Here is a 17,323-nt window from a genome sequence, read left to right as displayed (position 1 = left end):
GGACACACTTTAACTATTAATCTTAATTTCTCTCAACATCACTGAATCCGTTTTACAGATTATGAATCTTTTTTTTTTGAAGAGGCTGGGAGACAGCACACTTACAGAGTTAGGGACAGGTGGTCTTTGGATTTGAATTTGGTTCTGTCTGATTTAAAAGTATGAATGCATTCATCATATATAAGTAACTCAGGTTTTTACATCTGTATTTCCTGGATTCCATCACAAGGGTGTAAACTGATGCTTTTACTCTGCCACCCTTTGGAAGGTGGGAACATATTTTTGTCATTGTTTGCTTCGTTTGTAGTATTAATACTAGGTGATAATTGTTTTTCTCTTTTTCCCCCCTTCTTTCCTCTTTCTCCCATCCTTCCCTCCTGCTTTACTTCTTCCTTTGGTTTTCTGCTATTATTTTTGAAGGATCAATTGTTGATCCTTTAACATTTAATGAAAAACAGATAATGAGATCCCTTGCTTGGCCTTCGGTTGAGTAGACTTAAGGTCTTTCTTTCTTTCTTTCTTTCTTTCTTTCTTTCTTTCTTTCTTTCTTTCTTTCTTTCTTATTTCTTTCCTTCCTTCCTTTCCCATCCCTGCCTGCCTGCCTGCCTTCCTTCCTTCGTTTATTTCTTTTTCTTTTTTAATAGACTTAAATTACCATCCCTGCCTGCCTGCCTGCCTGCCTTCCTTCCTTCGTTTATTTCTTTTTCTTTTTTAATAGACTTAAATTCAATCATTGCTTCCATGTCTAAGGCTATGGTGATCTTGAAGGTAATAGCAAATCTTTTTTATTTTTATTATAAAAGTGGCCAATGATAATTCAATACTTACAGAATATCTATGAGAATTAAATGGAAATTGTGTGAAAGCAATTATCTTTGAGCACAGCACATAGTAAATATATGACTAAATGTTCACTTTCATTGGTCACTTTATTTTAGGAAGTAAATTTGATGTTCCAGACATTTTTATCCTTGAATTATTTTGGAACATTGGATATCAGTTTACAATAGGAGCAAGTACAACTTTTAGACCATGAAAAGATACCAGATGGATAAAAGTTAACAGTAAATATTTATATGTAGTAGTATTAAATGTATAAAATAATAACAACAGAACCCTTTGGTAGCTCTCAGGTCATGAGCTCATGAAAATGTACTAAAAAACGCATAAAACTGCTTCTAATAAGGTCAAACTCATTTTATGAGCACCAGAGTGAATCAAACATGTTTACTGTCAAATCCAATGCCCAAAATAAAAATTAGCCAATGCAACTGTTGAAATGCTTGGATTTTATTTAGTCTTCTCTTCCCACCTGAGGAACGTGAGAAGATCAGAAGCATGAAATGCAAATGGGCCATTGTTATTTTTAACCATAACGTCCTGTCTGTTCCGTGAAAGATCTGCTGTCTTTAGGTAGGCTAGATCATTGGCTTGGATGGTAAAGGATGGAATAGTAAATCCCGAGTCCTGGGTGGCAGTAGACCTTGCCATTTGAAATGACTGATGGGTAACAGAAAAGAAAAGAAGGCAGAAAATGGATCACATTTAACATCTGCAGGATTAATGATAGCACCTTCTTTCTGCAACCTGCTCCACTGTCTCCTCTCGCCAATGTCCTGTGGTTGCTAAGCAACCTCTCATAGAAGTAGTGGAGTGAGAAAGATCTGTCAAATTCATTATTTTTGCCTTAAAGAGGCAGTGGCCATGATGTAAGTAAAAGGGTTATACTTCATCCCTGTTTATATCGATGTAGACTGCAGAAAGGAAGCTCATCTTTATCCTCTGCCACTTTCTCACTTCCTGCTTTTAGATACTCCTTCTGACCTCGTGAGGAGTAGAGTAAAATCTATGGGCAAGAAGGAATCAAAGCAAACAACAACAACAACAACAGGCCAAGTTGAAAACACATTTTTTTTCCCCACTTTCATTTATACTTACCCTGGAAGTAACTTACAAAATCTCACACAATCTTGGAATTCAATGAAAAAAAAAAAAAAAAAGGATAAAAATTAATGGTAGCTCTGTTCAAAGGGATATCTACTTCAGTGGAAGAAGAGCTCATGACTTTTCTTATCCATTCATTACACACTGCCAGGGATGCCTGCTTTATTTTGGTCCCTATGAAATATGAATCTAAGACAATATCAGATCCAGGCATGATTATAGGTTAGAGAAAATCAAGTTTGCAGTCACATCCAAAATCTCTGTTTCTGCATATAACTTTCTTTGAAATATTACATTGGGATTTGAATTTCTTGTGTTTGATTGCTTTCATGGGAATTCATTTTCATGAGTGCTATTTGGTCTGTATTTCTTTCTTCCATGGAAATCTAATGAGTCTATTTAAACAGTGAATTAATTGAAACATGTCAAATAACCATGACAGTACTATTTTGTTTTTCTCTGCCACTGAATTTTTTAATTGTTAAATATTTTACATTGCTTTGGAAAACAAGGCTAAATACAATGGTAAAATGATAAAATCAAATAATCATGGAGGAAGTGAGGAGAGGGGAAGGGAAGGGGACATGAAAAGAATTAAGATATATTTAGTACATGTACCAACTCCCGGTGGAGAGCACACTCACCATGTACCGTATAATGCACAATATTTAAAAAAAAAACAAAAATAAGATTAAATAGAATCGCTCATACCCTATCACTATACCAACCCCAGTGTCCTAGGATAAACATTTTCATGTTTCTGTGAGGCTCTCAAAGTTAAAATTTTAAAATTCCATTTTTAGTTGCAATGAATGTCAGAGACTCTTGCTGAGAGGAATGTAGGATTTGGCTCTGCTGGATGCCCATCCATCCAGCTCTGATTAATCAGGGACGGTGACTCGCTGCTCCCTCCTTCTCCTCCCCAACCACCCCTTCCAGTGGAGCCAGAATGCACCTCCATGTACCTCAGAGAATGACTTCACATTTCAGTATTAATGCCAAGGATATAATGTGACTGACAAAGTCATCAGAGAAGATTTCTGAAGTGAAATGAAGAATTCCAAGTGTCTAGAAATTTATTGGATTTCTAATAGAACTGGATCAGGCCTGGAAACCCAGAGAGGTTTTTAATATTTCTATGATTATAAACACAATTTGGATATTTTATTCCCCCCTTATGGCTTCATACCAAATATTGTCTGAGTGTCCTTTAAACTTTTATGTTCTCTGCGGCCAAAAATTACTTACCAGTCTACTTAGGAAAAAAGTATGGATAAATCTGAGAATGGAAAAAAATTACAATTAAAATAAATATTATAGTTTCATTTTATTTTTAAGATTAAAAAAAGTCTTCCCATGTTTTTTTACTAAGTTCTACCACACATAACATGGTTCAGTCACTCCTGCCATCACTCCTTTGTCCTTTCCTTCTCCCCAGCTCCCCATGTATTTTTAGGGGTGGAGTTCAATGCATGTATTGTGTTTTGGTCAAATGGCAAAGAATTATCTTATATGGAGATTTACATATTTTAAATGCCATGTACACAATGTTTACATTATGGGGCTGAATGCGGGTTGGGTAAGTGGATTACAAACTCCATCAGTGACCTCGGTCACTCTTTTCTCTTTCTGTTTTCTCACTTAATGAGACCAACAGGGCGCCACCTGAGTGGCTCTGAAGAAACCCTAATTAAGAACTTTCACTGTTACTTGTGAGCAAGAGCATCAGGAAAACCATTCTTGAGGAAATCTTGCCTGAGGTAGTTGGCTTTGGGGTGAAGGTAATCTCTCTCCTTGCTCCTCTGCCTGGTGATATTTTGTAACATGCTCCGAATCAGCCTGGCTGGGACTGCACTCCGGATTGTGGCCTGTGCTTCCGTCCTCTCCCCAGGTCTCAGCATCCATGAGGGCGGTGATGACTCTGTCCTCTGCAGTCACTGGCATGGAAGTCTGCTGTTCCGGCTGCTGCTGTGGCTTCATCAGTGTCATTCTTTCTTCATGAAGTCCTCAGCAGACACTGCGTGAAGTCCTGGTAAACAGAGGGTGTTCCAAAGACTGTCCACAGTCCAGCTTGTCTCTGTTTCTAAGAAACCTTAGGGGTGTGTGTGTGTATGTGTGTGTGTGTGTGTGTAGGAGACATGTGGGTCCTGTGGTACAAGTCTGGGATATAAGTGCCTAGCACAGAGCAGGGATGGCAGACGTGCCTCATGACCAGGAGTCGGGAGAACTTGCCCCACAGGGCCGTGATGCTACTAATTCTGGGACTATTCAGTCCAGGAACTGACCTGGCCAAGATTCCAAAAGGTGAGTCAGAAGAGACAGGTTTCAGGTGTAGACCTGATTCTTTGATACACATCAGTTTCCTCACTTACAAAATTAGGCATTCCTCAAGGGCTTATGAGGTGCTAGACAAGATATAAGTGTTTGATATTAAATGAATCATGAAGGCTTCTTCAACCCTAGTATCATACCCTAGGGCTATAGGACCTTTCCCTTGTTTTCCTCTCAGATTGTATTGTTATAATGAACCCATCAATATACCAAAGTTCCGGTAAGCATTCAGTTTCCATCAAGCCAAATTTACCTGTTCTTCCATGAAATTCCATGTTGGAGTCATTCTTGTAGGATTATCTGAAACAGTTGCATTAAAGTACCTATAATTACAAAACAAGTAGTGTCTAACATACAAAGAGTGAAGTTTTCAGTTACAATTCATAGATTACACTCAGGATACCGATTTTATGTTCATTTGCAAGAAAGGTGATCTTAGCTATGCAAATTTCTGCTCTGTAGGTATTGTTCATTTGCTTAGCAGTCCACGCTCTTTTTCTATCAAGTTATATCTTTGAGAACCAATTCTCAATTCAGTTGGAGCCAACTCTTTTCTAAGATTTCAGGAAATTTTCAGGAACTCTCCCAAAATACAATTTTTAAGCTCAAATCAGTGCAACTATACACTGCTAACATAATTGTTCCTCAGAAAAAACATAATTTTATCCTGTCTGCCTAGATTTGCCTACCATATGTACTTAAATATCTTTCTTAAAGTAAATTATAAAGTACATCCTTTGGATCTACCTTTGTTTGCTAAGATCTATGTTTCTGAGGCACAGATTTGCTTTTAGCCTACTTGATAACGCATGGCTATTATCAGTGGCAGAGCCACAATCTTCAGTATTTTGCAATAATGAATTCTATACAATAACAGAAAAACCCTCTCTTTCTATATATTGCCCCTGATTCCCCTGCTATCGTGTGTTGAACACATCAGGCCCTGTAGCTTTTATGTGCTCCTAACCTAATTATGCAGCTTTAACCTTTACACATGAGTAAATCACTGTGTGGGTGGCAGGATGAACAGTTAAAGGGCTTTTGTTCCAGAACAAGAGTGTGAGACATAGAATAGCACAATGCTTTAAAAATTTTACACTCTGTCAAATGGCTTTCTGTTGCAGTTGTGATGGAGCAAGATCTCATAAAAGATTTCCAATAGTGTTTGCTTACCCAGAAATGCATCTCTTTCATCCTTAAAAAATTATGGATTTCTTAATCACATCTATGAAGTTCGTGTAGCACACATCAATGTACTCTTTTCAGAATCAATTGTTTTCAAAATAAACAAAGAAAACTTTCACCTTTCTGATCAATGAGCTCTTTTGTCCTTTTCCAATGAAAAGAAATACAGAAATTAATACTTAATATTTATGAAATGGATGTACTAAAAACCATCCTGGGTCATAATCTCTTAGCGAATGCCTGGAATTCATATGAAATATTAGCAACAATAATTTTAATGATAATAACAAAAGACCTCATTTGCCTATGATTCTATGTATGTATTCTATGTATTCTTATGCATATGTCAGCTTTCGCACAGTGTGTGTGTATGTGTGTGTGCTGTCGTCTTAATGCATCGGAAGGGCATTGGTTTATCAGAAAACTAATACATCATGTTCTGTTATGGCTTTTCCATTAAATGTCACTAACATTCAGAATCGTTGCTTCCAAAACATAGTCAGAAAGTTTTCCTCAGAATACAATGCTGGGATCCTTTTCTTCCTGGCATTGAGCTGTTATAAGCATTGCCATGGGTTTGACCATATGTACAGGTTCTATATATGTGTGTGTGTATATATATATATATATATTCATTCAGACACTTTATTGAAGGTGACAGTGTTCACTGAAGGGAGGGAGAGAATCAATGGCTGTTATAGCTTGTATCTTGATGTCTCCCCGGAACCTCATGTGGTCATACATGTGGGTGTTTGGAGGTGGCTGAATCTAAGGTCTGTGCTGCTGAGATCAAGGATGTGATGCTGGGCTTGACTCACAGTGCGATACTAGGATTAAGAGTGTGTTATTATTAAATTAGACCACCTATAGGGTAGGTACCCATCCTAACCAAATAACCTAGGTAGAAGATAAAAATGGCAGAAAGAAGCTGCTGTGATCACTTGTGGCTTGTCACTTCACTTGCTTGCTTCTGCAGTCCTCTGCCTGCCATGAGCTGTTTCTCCTCTGCCATGCTGCTTTGCCTTGGAGACAGACAACTACGAACTGAAACCTCTACAAACTGAGCTAAAGAAACATTTCCTTTCTTAACTCATGTGTGTTGGGTATTTTGTCCCAGCAGTGAGAAAAAAGTAACTAAGATAAAGGCATAGGTTATACAAGAGATAGGCAAAAGCACTAGAGTAAGAACAAATCTATGTTAACTTTTCTTTAACTGAAATGAGCGTTTTATCAGAGATATTAATGAAGCGAAGTGCTGACTCAAGTTGCATTAATTTGTACTCATGAATTTCAAATGCCTCTTCATTTACTAATGATTAGTAATGACCATAAATGGCTATAATCAAGGCATACACTTTCACAAAGAAAACTCACACATTGCCTTTCTCTGTAGGCGTGAAAATGGAAACACTATTTTTTCTTCACTATAGACTTCTACTATGAGTCAGTTTTCCTCCTTGATGGTTACTGGTTAAACAAAATCTAAGTTAACTCTGCTTACTAATTTTAATATATATTGTAAAGATGAATGACCCCTAGCCATCTCTCACAGAATCTACTCTCCATTTGGCTGAATAAGGATATATGAATCATAAATCACTGTTACTCTTAGGGAATAAATTCTAAATCAAGAATATGTAAGAAAAGATAGAGGACAGCCTTAAATAGAAATCATCTTTTTCTCTGTTGGTGTTTCAGTTACCAGCTTTGGTGCTTAGTAGTGTTTGCTTCCCCATTTGGACAGCAGCTAGTAATTTCTGGCTATTTTTTATGATAACCCTCACCATGGATGGCAACCTGAAGTTTGTGTGTTGGTGGGAACCTATGTCTGAAAAGAAGCTAGCACTCAGAGATCCTAAAATATTGGACTTATTGCAGCATTAGCTACATTTGCAATCACAACAAATCATTCTCATGTTTCTGCTATCAGAACTAAGTCTCTTGCAACAAGCTTGTTACATTCTACCAGTGCCCAAAGCCATTTTTTTTTATTGAGTTTATTGGTACATTTAGGGATACAGTACAGTTACATTCATTGTTGGGATCATGTACCTTTACATGGCAAGTCTTGATTCTCATTTTTTTCCCCTTACCTCTGCCCTCCCTTCACCCCCTCCTCCCCTCCCCATCTACAAACACTTTATTTTCATCTTTTCATTCTCTCACATTTTTTTCTTTTCCCTTTTTGTTCTTCCCCTACGTATCACACCTTCCCTACACCTTTAGCTCCTTTCCTCCCATTTCTAAATGTCAGTAATCTTATTAGAATCTTATGCATTGTTGCAGAATATTCACACCAGGGAAACTATTTGGTATTTACACATGTGGGACTTATTTATTTCACTTAGGAGTATATCTTCAATATGTATCCATTTTCCTATGAATGAATCTATTCCCTCGCTCTTTATGGCTGAGTAATATTCCATTTTATAGAAAAACCACAACTTCTTTATCCAGTTTCCAACGGATGGGCAAATAGGTTGTTTCCAAGATTTAGCTATTACAAGCTGTGCCGCTATAAACATGGGTGCACATACTTCTCTGTGATATGATTCTTTTAGTTCTCTTGGAAAGATACCCAGCAGAGGGATGGCTGGGTCAAATGGAACCTCCAGTCCAAGCTCTTTGAGGTATCTCCATATTGATTTCCATAGTGGTTGCACTAGTCTGCACTCCCACCAACAATGGAGGAGGGTTCCTTTCTCCCCACAACCCCGCCAACATTTGTTATTAAGAAACAAATGAAAACCAGCTTGTCATTGATGCCACTGAAGCCATGTAGGATGAGAAAAATAAGTTGTCCTAGTCTAGAATTGGCAGGCTCTGAAAGTGTATAGCTGATTTTTCTCAGACTAGGAATTTGAATTTTAAAACATCTCCTAAATCAAGAAAGAAGCAACAGCTATCCTAATCAATAAATATCATGGGATTGCCACTTCTGAAATAAGGAATTCTGAATTTCCAGTTCAATCTTGATGTGATCCATAGCATCTTGCTAATACTAGGAAGAGACAATGCTATGAGGAACCAAATTAATTGGTGGAATGGTGGGGAAATGGAGAAATACACTCAGGAGATGTGATTTGGAGTCCTGGTGTTATGTTTGATAATTCACAGAACCTCTTAGCTACCTGTAAAACAAGAGTTGTAAGAGGCGAAGTCTATTTACGATCTGATAGTCTGTGGCTTGCTAAGTGCAGGGTGGTTTTCACAGAATCCTGCAAGGTACTGAGGACACTGGTGGCATGTTGATGGCACCACGTGCCTGCAGATAGTTGGGGAAGGAAGGACTAGGACAAGGGGCCAAAAGACCAGCACACTTTCCAGGGACGCATCCCTGCTGGGAGCACAGTCAGAGCAGCCTGCGTTCATGAGGAGCCCATATCCTCACTGTTCCTGCTCTTGGAGCCTGGTGACACTTTCCTCACTTCTCATTCTATGAAAAGGAATTTGTTTGGTTTTGTAAAAGTGCTTATTTGGCAAGCCAGATCCCGGGCCTCCCCTTCCCGCAAGCACCGTAATGATAAGTACCACCCAAAGAGGCTAATTTTGCCAGACTTGCATCCCACCAGCCAGTGGCTCCCAAAGATTGCCATGTTATTGCAAAATTAGAGATTTTATTACTGGAATAAATATTGTGCAGTCTTTGTAGCCAGGGCTTAATGGATTCCTTTACTAATTCCACTGAATAACAAGGATTCCTTGTGAAAATAAAAGGCAGACGAGGTAGAGTAAACTGGCAGTTACATATAATGTGCTGCTGTTAGCTTGCCAAAGGGGTTCATAAACCCTGTAGGGAAAGACTAGGGTACTTTTCAGGGCTTTCATCCCAGTTGCCTCACTGAACGCCTCCCCGTGGTGAGCTTCTTGCGCAGGACTGATAGATTCTGTGGCTCCCTCTCTCTGTGGCCCGTTGGGAAGGCTTTATTACTTTCTTCCTTCTCCCCTCCCTGAGAGAAATCAGTTTTCTGCCTTATTCCTTGTTTGCTTACCAGCTAACAGGCATGGCCTTGGGAAAGCCAAAGAACAAAAGAATAGAGTTTCAGAGATGGGTAACATACTGTATTGACTGGAGCATGGATATTCCCGTGACGGGCATGAATCCAAACACCCTGTCCACCATGTTCAAGCTGGGTGACCACAGAAAATCATCCTCGTTTCTTTATTTGTAATTTTTGCATCTTTGAGAGGTGAAAGGGAACAGTGATGCTCAACAACTAGGCCACACACACCCAGAGGTCTGACTGGAGATTTTATTTAGGGGAACAGAGCAGAGAGAAAGGGCAGAGAGAGAGAGAGAGAGAGAGAGAGAGAGAGAGAGAGAGCAGAGGAAGTGCTGGCCTATTTATCAGGCTTGGAGCCAAAGACTAGACTTCCTTGTTAGGGTGGAGTAGGCTGCTCTTAGCCTATCGCAAGCCACGTTGCCCTCTACGGAGGGAGCCCTGCAGGAAGCTTTAGGTTTTAATTCTATGTGCTGACGTAGTCTTGGGAAAAGGAAACTCAAGACAGGGGTTTAGGGGAAGAACCTGGAAGTCCAACCCAAAATGGCGGTGTTACAACGCACTTTAACATGATCAGTTCCCTAACAAGAGGGACATAATACGAGTATATAGAAACACTGAATGTATCAGAGTTACCTGGAGAGTTGATGCGTTTCACCCTCGCCCTGTTCTGATTCAAAATTCTGAAGAGGGCACTGGGAATCTGCATTTCCAGTCCACTAACCTGGGATTCTGATAGTGCTTATCTGCGTATCACACTGAGACCCATCACACAATGATATTGTGAAGATTGCGTGAGGCAGTATATTATAATGCTGATTCCATGGTGCTGCCATTCAGTTATTAATCAGACCATTATATTCTGTGTGCACCATTTTTTTGTTCTCACTTTCACTGAGAAATTTTCTCGTTACTTTTCCTTCCTCCCTAAACCCTTAATTTCCTCTAACTCCTCTTCTCCAAATTTTTTGGATGCTTTTTCTAAAAAAAAGTGTTTGTTTCTTTAACGAACCATGAATTGGGTGGGTCTGTCTCCTGCTCTCTTCCCACAGTTACGACATAATAGCACCAGTGTTACTGGGCCTCAGAATTTACTTTCAAGACATTTGTCAAGTTAGAACTTTATCCTGCTTTCTTTATGCTCCACATCCTATGAAGCCAGTTTTTAAAAAGTTAAACTAGTTTTTCTTGTGAGCTTCATTGTCTTCAGGTATAAATCCATTTCTTACTTTATCGGTTACAGTTTTAATGTGTGGGCCTTCATGTGAGCCAATGGTAAGCCTGTCCCTTATTCCTGGAGGAAGGAAGAGGAAAGACTCCCCTCTGCACCCTTGGCTTGGTTCTGCAGGCCATGCAGTGTGCTCTGGACTCCTGTGGGGTCCTGGCTGCAGAAGATCACCCTTTCCTGGACAGCAGTGTGGCAATCACCCTGGGATCTACCAAAGACAAGCCAACTGCAGGGCAGGAAGTCTCATTCTCACCCAGGCTGAGGCACTAGCAACTGAATCATTTCGATCATGCTGCTTAGCATCTTTATACTTGAAACATCACTTAGTGACCCATCACATGTAAAATGTAAGGCAGAGACTGTATAATTATTGAATTTCATGATTCTTGGGGACATTTTCTATATGCTTTTTCTAGGAAGCTTACAATTATTAAGCAATTATTATGAGCTTGGATAACCGATTATTTTCCTAACCTCAGATTACATGACTGAGTACACATAACATAATTTGGAAAAAAAAAATTGGCTGTGATATAGGAGAAATGTAACTGCACAAAGGCTACATTTTAGGTGTGTTGAGTCTGTGTCCCCTGAAATTGAAGAACGAATTCCAAAGGACAAAGGAAGTTAAGAGTAGGAAAGACTTAGGGTATAGGAATAGCTCCTGAGAGACAGGAGGGTTCTCCCAGGGGGTGGCCAGAGAGGCCCTTTGTCAAGGGTAATTTGTGCAGTAAAGTCACAATGTGAGTACAACATGGGTCAAGTTATAAAAAATCTCTAGGATTAGAAGTCCATCTTCCAAGCTAATATTGATGCAATAGAGAAGTGGCTCATGGAGCAAGGGCACATGGAAACAACAGAGATTCCTTTGGAAAGGATGGGTCCAGATGCTCTGGTCACCCACCTGGGTAACTGATACCTGGGTGGTCTTTACAGCCAGACTGCAGCCTCAGGTTATTGTTATCCCTCAGGAGGAAGGTAGGTCTGGTCACTGATCTTTATTTTGAGGTCTGGCCTTCAACAGATGCACCTCTAGCCACAGTTGTCATATGTTCCCGTCTTCCACACTGACTCTCTCATGGGCCTAGCCCTGTCTGACTACCTATTAATTCCTAATTCTAACCTAGCTGCCTGTAATACTTGGACCAGCATCCCAAACTTTAAGGAATGTTAAGGGATCATAATGAGCAAGCCATCCCTGCTTTCCTCATTCCAACATTTCCTGGAACATTTGATCTATTGTTTCCCTTCGAAAGTCCAGGTGATACATCAAAGAATCTGAAAATTTCTACAAAAAAATAAGCATAGTTGTTTCAGTCCTATTTTCTTGGACCTGTTGGAGAGGGAAATGGAAAAATGTGTTCAACACACACACACAAATACACACCCACACAGAAATGCGCACCCAGTTGCACGTTTATTATTTTCAATTTATATTTTGGTGATAATTTCAGAAGGCAATCACTTTGGGAAAAGCCAGCCTGGAATTGAGTTCTGCACAACTTAGTTGATATTGTCTAATTTTCAAGAACTCAGAGATGTGAGAGACAACGGCAAAATCCACCCATGTTTCCTTTCCCTCTACACACAAGCATCTGTAGTTCTGAGGATGTGCATATGGCTGTCTCTCCAGCACACCGCACTTGAGGATTAGTGACTCACTGACCCCCTGCTTACTGCTCATGTCAGCTATAACAGCACACTGATACATCCCAACCACATGGCATTGCTCAGGAAGCTGTGCCTGCACAATTACTACAAATGCTGTCAGCTTGGTAGATTACAGAAGTCCATGCCTTGGAGAGCGTGGAAGTTTATTGAAAAGAAAAGCTTATTGGAGCTTCTAAATGTATTGGAAGGGGCCAGCAAAACAGGTATTCCTATGTTACTCTTTTTTTCTTTGTGTTCTTTTGTATTCGTTTTAAACAGGGTATTTTCTTTCATGGATGGATCACTAATTTCTGTATTTCAAGAATCACGCTGACAAAAGTTGAAAGTTGTGGTCTACCTACATCCCTAAATCACTTAAGTATTTATCCTGGCATAACTGAGCTGCTCTATGCAGCAACAATAACAGCAAAAACAATTTTCCCTAGGAACTGGACCCATAGCTAGAAAGTTAGGTCCAAGAGACACTGCTTTGCTCACTTGAGTGTCACATGGTCTTTCGTTTCTGCTCTCTTTCAGGGACAGCTTCCTGCTCCCGCGGTCTATGCCTGGTTTCCCTCCTCAGTGTGAGTGTATCACGTGTGGGCACTCTTGCTCTGGCTTCATAATACTTCTTTATTTTAGCACTTGTGGAACCTGACTGCACCTCTGAAGCCTGCTTCAAACCTCAGGCTTAATTTTATTGGCCCATACTAGGCTCAGGGCCTTTTTCTGGCCCACTGATGGAAGCCTTCATTTAAATCTTCAGAGAGTACAAACATGGCCAACGGACTTCTTGGAAAGGCATTTCTTCGACTTAGAGGAGGTCAGGGCACTCGGAAACCCCACAGGACAGGTGTTGTATGTTGTGAATTATAAAGCATTACATAGATTCACATACCAAGTCTTACATGTGGAATCCTGGGAGTGGAAAGTGAAGAGATTTGAATTAAAAATCTTAAAAGAAAACTATTAATGCTATTATTGTTCTTGTATACTCACAGAGCATAAGATTTGCAAGAGGAATGAAAACACGTTAGTCCATAAAGGACTTCAGAGAACAGGTAAATCATGTGATGGACAGGTGGCCCTTTAGCAAACAGAGTGCACACAGTGGGGTAATTCACATTGGGATGAGGGGCAGCAGGAGCAAAGGACAAAAATACAAAGACTTCCTCACTGTGTGTTAGGTGACACAGAGAATCTCAGTTATTCCAGGATGAATACTTTTCAACTTCTGTCAGGCTGATGCTTGAAACACAGAAATTGGTGATCTATCCAGGAAGGAATATTTTCCTTGTGTAAAACGAATGCAAAAGAGCACAAAGGAAAAAAAAAGAGTAACATAGAAATACCTGTTTTCCTTTCCCCTCCAAATATATTTGAATACACTCCAACTTTCCCAGTTGACTTCCATGCATTCCAAGGCATGGACTTCCCTAATCTATTAAGCTAACAGCACTTGCAGTAACCATGCAGGAACAGCTTCCTGAGCAATGCCATATGGTTGGGATGTATCAGTGTGCTGTTACAGCTGGCATGAACTCTAAGCAGGGGTCAGTGTGTCGCTGACCCTCAAGTGTGGTGTGCTAGAGAGACAGCCATATGCACATCCACAGACCTACAGATGCTTGCGTGTAGAGGGAAAGGCAACATGGGTGCCTGTTTGATAATGTCTGTCTGGAGAAGGAAAATTCTCCTGAGACCTCACGAATGTGTGACAATGACAGTGATGGTGGCCGTTAGCACCAGTGCCACTGTTGTGTTTTCATCACTGTCAAAATAATCATGGCCTATGTAGTAAGTGTTGTATCTAGTTTCTATGTCAGGTGCTTCATAAGCAGGGTGTCTAAGCTTCTTAAGACGCATGAGGTGTGGGTTATCCCCAGCTCCATTTTATAGAAATGGAAACATATGCGTGGGACTATTCAAAAAGTGCTCAGTTTTATATAATCATCACTGATGGCATTATGATTAAAATGTAGGCCATCTAGGTTTTTTTTCATTTTCAGGTTAGTACATGTTTGTAATACATGATGTCTACATTCCTTGTGGGGAATTGGAATGTGTACATAATATATCTTAATTCCTTTTTTTCACCCCCTTTCTCTTCCCTGTTTTCTCCCTCCATCCATCTCTGAGCTCCCTTCCTTTTCTTTGTAAGTGTTTGAAACACACAGTGTTTACATTCTTTTTGTGGAGTTGGTACATGTAATTTCTTCTCCTCCTCCTCCTTCATTTTTTTGTTTTTGGTACCCAGGATCAAACTCAGGTATTTGAACTTGCAAGGCAGGTGGAGGAACCACTGAGCTAAATCCCTGCCCCAGTACATGTAATTCTAATACCTCAGTGTTATTGTTCCACTTGGGTTTCCATGTTGGATATTTAGAACAGATCTTCAATCTATAAACAGATCTCCCATGTTTTAACTATCTTCTGGTTACAGCTTCCTCAGAAAATGTGGGTGATACTACATAATTTCTTATACCAAGACATGGATACTTCCGTATCTTCAAAAGCCATCAAATAACTAGAGATAAATGTGCAATGACTTTGACAAACTACTAATATTACTGGGAGAAATTTAAAAATACCTGATAAATTGAGGCACACATTGCAACTGGGGTTGAAATCTTAATATTACAAAGGTGAAAACTTTTACTAAATTAATAGGTTTTTAAAATGCTAATAAAACGTTGTCAAGATATTTTAGTAGAAATTGTTCAGCTGATTTTAAAATTTGTATAAAAATACAAAAGCCCCCAAATAACCAAAACATTATCAACCAAAAACAACAACAATGGAATTTTAAGCTACTGATGGCAAAGTTCATTATAAAACTATAATAAATAATATAGTGCATTATAACAGCAATGAAATAAAGCAGTAGAACAGAAGAGAGACTCACAAACAGACCTTCCTAGTCTATGATAAGGTCATACTGCTCTGTTGTGAGGAAAGAAGTCTTTTTAAGGTATGCTAGATAAATTAGCTATCCATATAGAGTAAAAAATAATTGTTACCTTTTACCTTACACTTTAAAAAAATAAATTCTAAACTAGAAAGAAAAATAAAAGCTAAAACAGTGAAAAATTAAGAGCAAAATATTTTCATGACACTGGGGACAGCAAGTATGTTCTAAACAGGACACAAAATGAGCTACTCAATAATAAATCTAAAAGGTACATTACTCTAAATCATAACTTCTGTTAATCAAAATATACTGTGGAGAAGACATAGAGTTGGACTGATACAACAAAGGACTCATCAATAATTTAACAACCCTCCTCGAATCAATAAGATAGGGAGAAAGAGGCCAATTAAAAGTAAGCAAACGACTTGAGTAGACATTTCACTACAAAGGATGCTCAGATGATCAAAACAGATTAAAAAGTTTCTCGACTTCATAGTCGTTAAGGCCATGCATATTCAAACCACAATACACTATAAATGAATGCGTACTAGGCTGAGGGAGCTGTAAAGACAGACCATACCAAAGCATTAGTGAAGACAAAAACCAAAAAGCTGTTGAGGGTCTCAGACACTTTATGACAGCAAATAAATGTGTAAACCATTTTTCCAAAAATTTTTTTAGTTGAAGAAATGTATAGATTTTTACATTCACTTCTGAAACATATTTGGCGAGATCAACCAAAACAGATCATATTCTTTTTACCCAGAGACTCAACCACTGAATTTTTAAATTTCTACCCCGCAAAGTTGGAATACTTAGCAAAACATAGGAGTCTGCTCACACCACATTTTTCTTAATATGCCCCCCAATTGTGGACAGACAAGTCAATGTCTAAGGATAAAATGGACGCATTGCGGTATATTCATTAATAAAAACTAAACAGAAATGAGAATTAAAAAGTACATGCAGTTGTAGGCAATATGTATGGGACCATAAACAAACATAAAAACCAGTACTGCAACAGCAAATATGTATGTGTATCTCACGATATTGAGCAAAATAAATATATCACACAAGAAGGTGTAGTGTATAACTCCATGCATAGAAAAGCTCAAAAACCTGCAAGACTAATATATAATGGAGAAGCTGCAGGTCTGGCTGTCCAGAGACAGTACTGATAAATGAAGGAAAACATGAAGGGCAGGTTTCTGTAGTGCTGGTACCTTTTGTTTCTTGATCCGTGTGTATGTTGGAAAGACGCGTTTCCTCTGTGAAAACTCTTCTAGGTATAAACTTGATTTATGAACATGTGTGCAATCGTATGGGTTTTATTTCAAGCAGCTGGTACTTCAAAAAAACCCTACAAAAGAAAAAAACTATTTTTATTCCAGTAATTCTTGTGAAAAGGTTCAACATTGGTAACCCTGAGCTGAGGTTGGAGCAGTGTCTGCTTCGTGGGGTACAGCTTGTGTCTACCTTCTCTAACATGTTCGTGCTCCAGGGACATAGACTGATTTCAAGAGGACAGATGCTTTATTTGCAAATGCATACCCTCTTGTGTGGCATTAACAAGCCTGCTGAATAAGCTGCATACCCCGTGATAGGAGATTCACAGCCCAACAGCACATGCTCAAGAAAACAATGGAGAAATCTGGCCCAATCATCGACAAGGTGATGTTGAAGCCTCTTAAAGCCATTTAATGTCCAGAGACATTAGAAGATGATGATTCAGGAGTTCTTGAGGGTTACCCTGCAGGAGAAGTGGTCTCCAATGTCTCTCTTCTGTGACTTCTTTACTCCTACCAACAGGATTAAAGGTGGAAGCAGATTTCAGATCAGTCACTCAGAAATAAACATGAAATTTCTTTTAAGGGACCTCCTAAGGCAATGTGGAATAGAAGTGCAAAGGCACAACTGATAGAGTGGAAATACCATCTGACCTTGGAAAAATCCCAAGATAATCTTCCTGGTTTTGAAAAACCAAGAAACTTCTTGACTCTACTAAAGTGAACTTATAGTTTTGAATTTAAGATAAGGAATACAGGGTGCAGAAATTGGACTCCTGTTAGACAC

The sequence above is a fragment of the Fukomys damarensis genome, unplaced genomic scaffold (assembly GCF_012274545.1).
Source record: "Fukomys damarensis isolate Sample0158 unplaced genomic scaffold, DMR_v1.0_HiC HiC_scaffold_8, whole genome shotgun sequence".
Classification (NCBI taxonomy): Eukaryota; Metazoa; Chordata; class Mammalia; order Rodentia; family Bathyergidae; genus Fukomys; species Fukomys damarensis.
Note: the sequence above shows the minus strand (reverse complement) of the source record.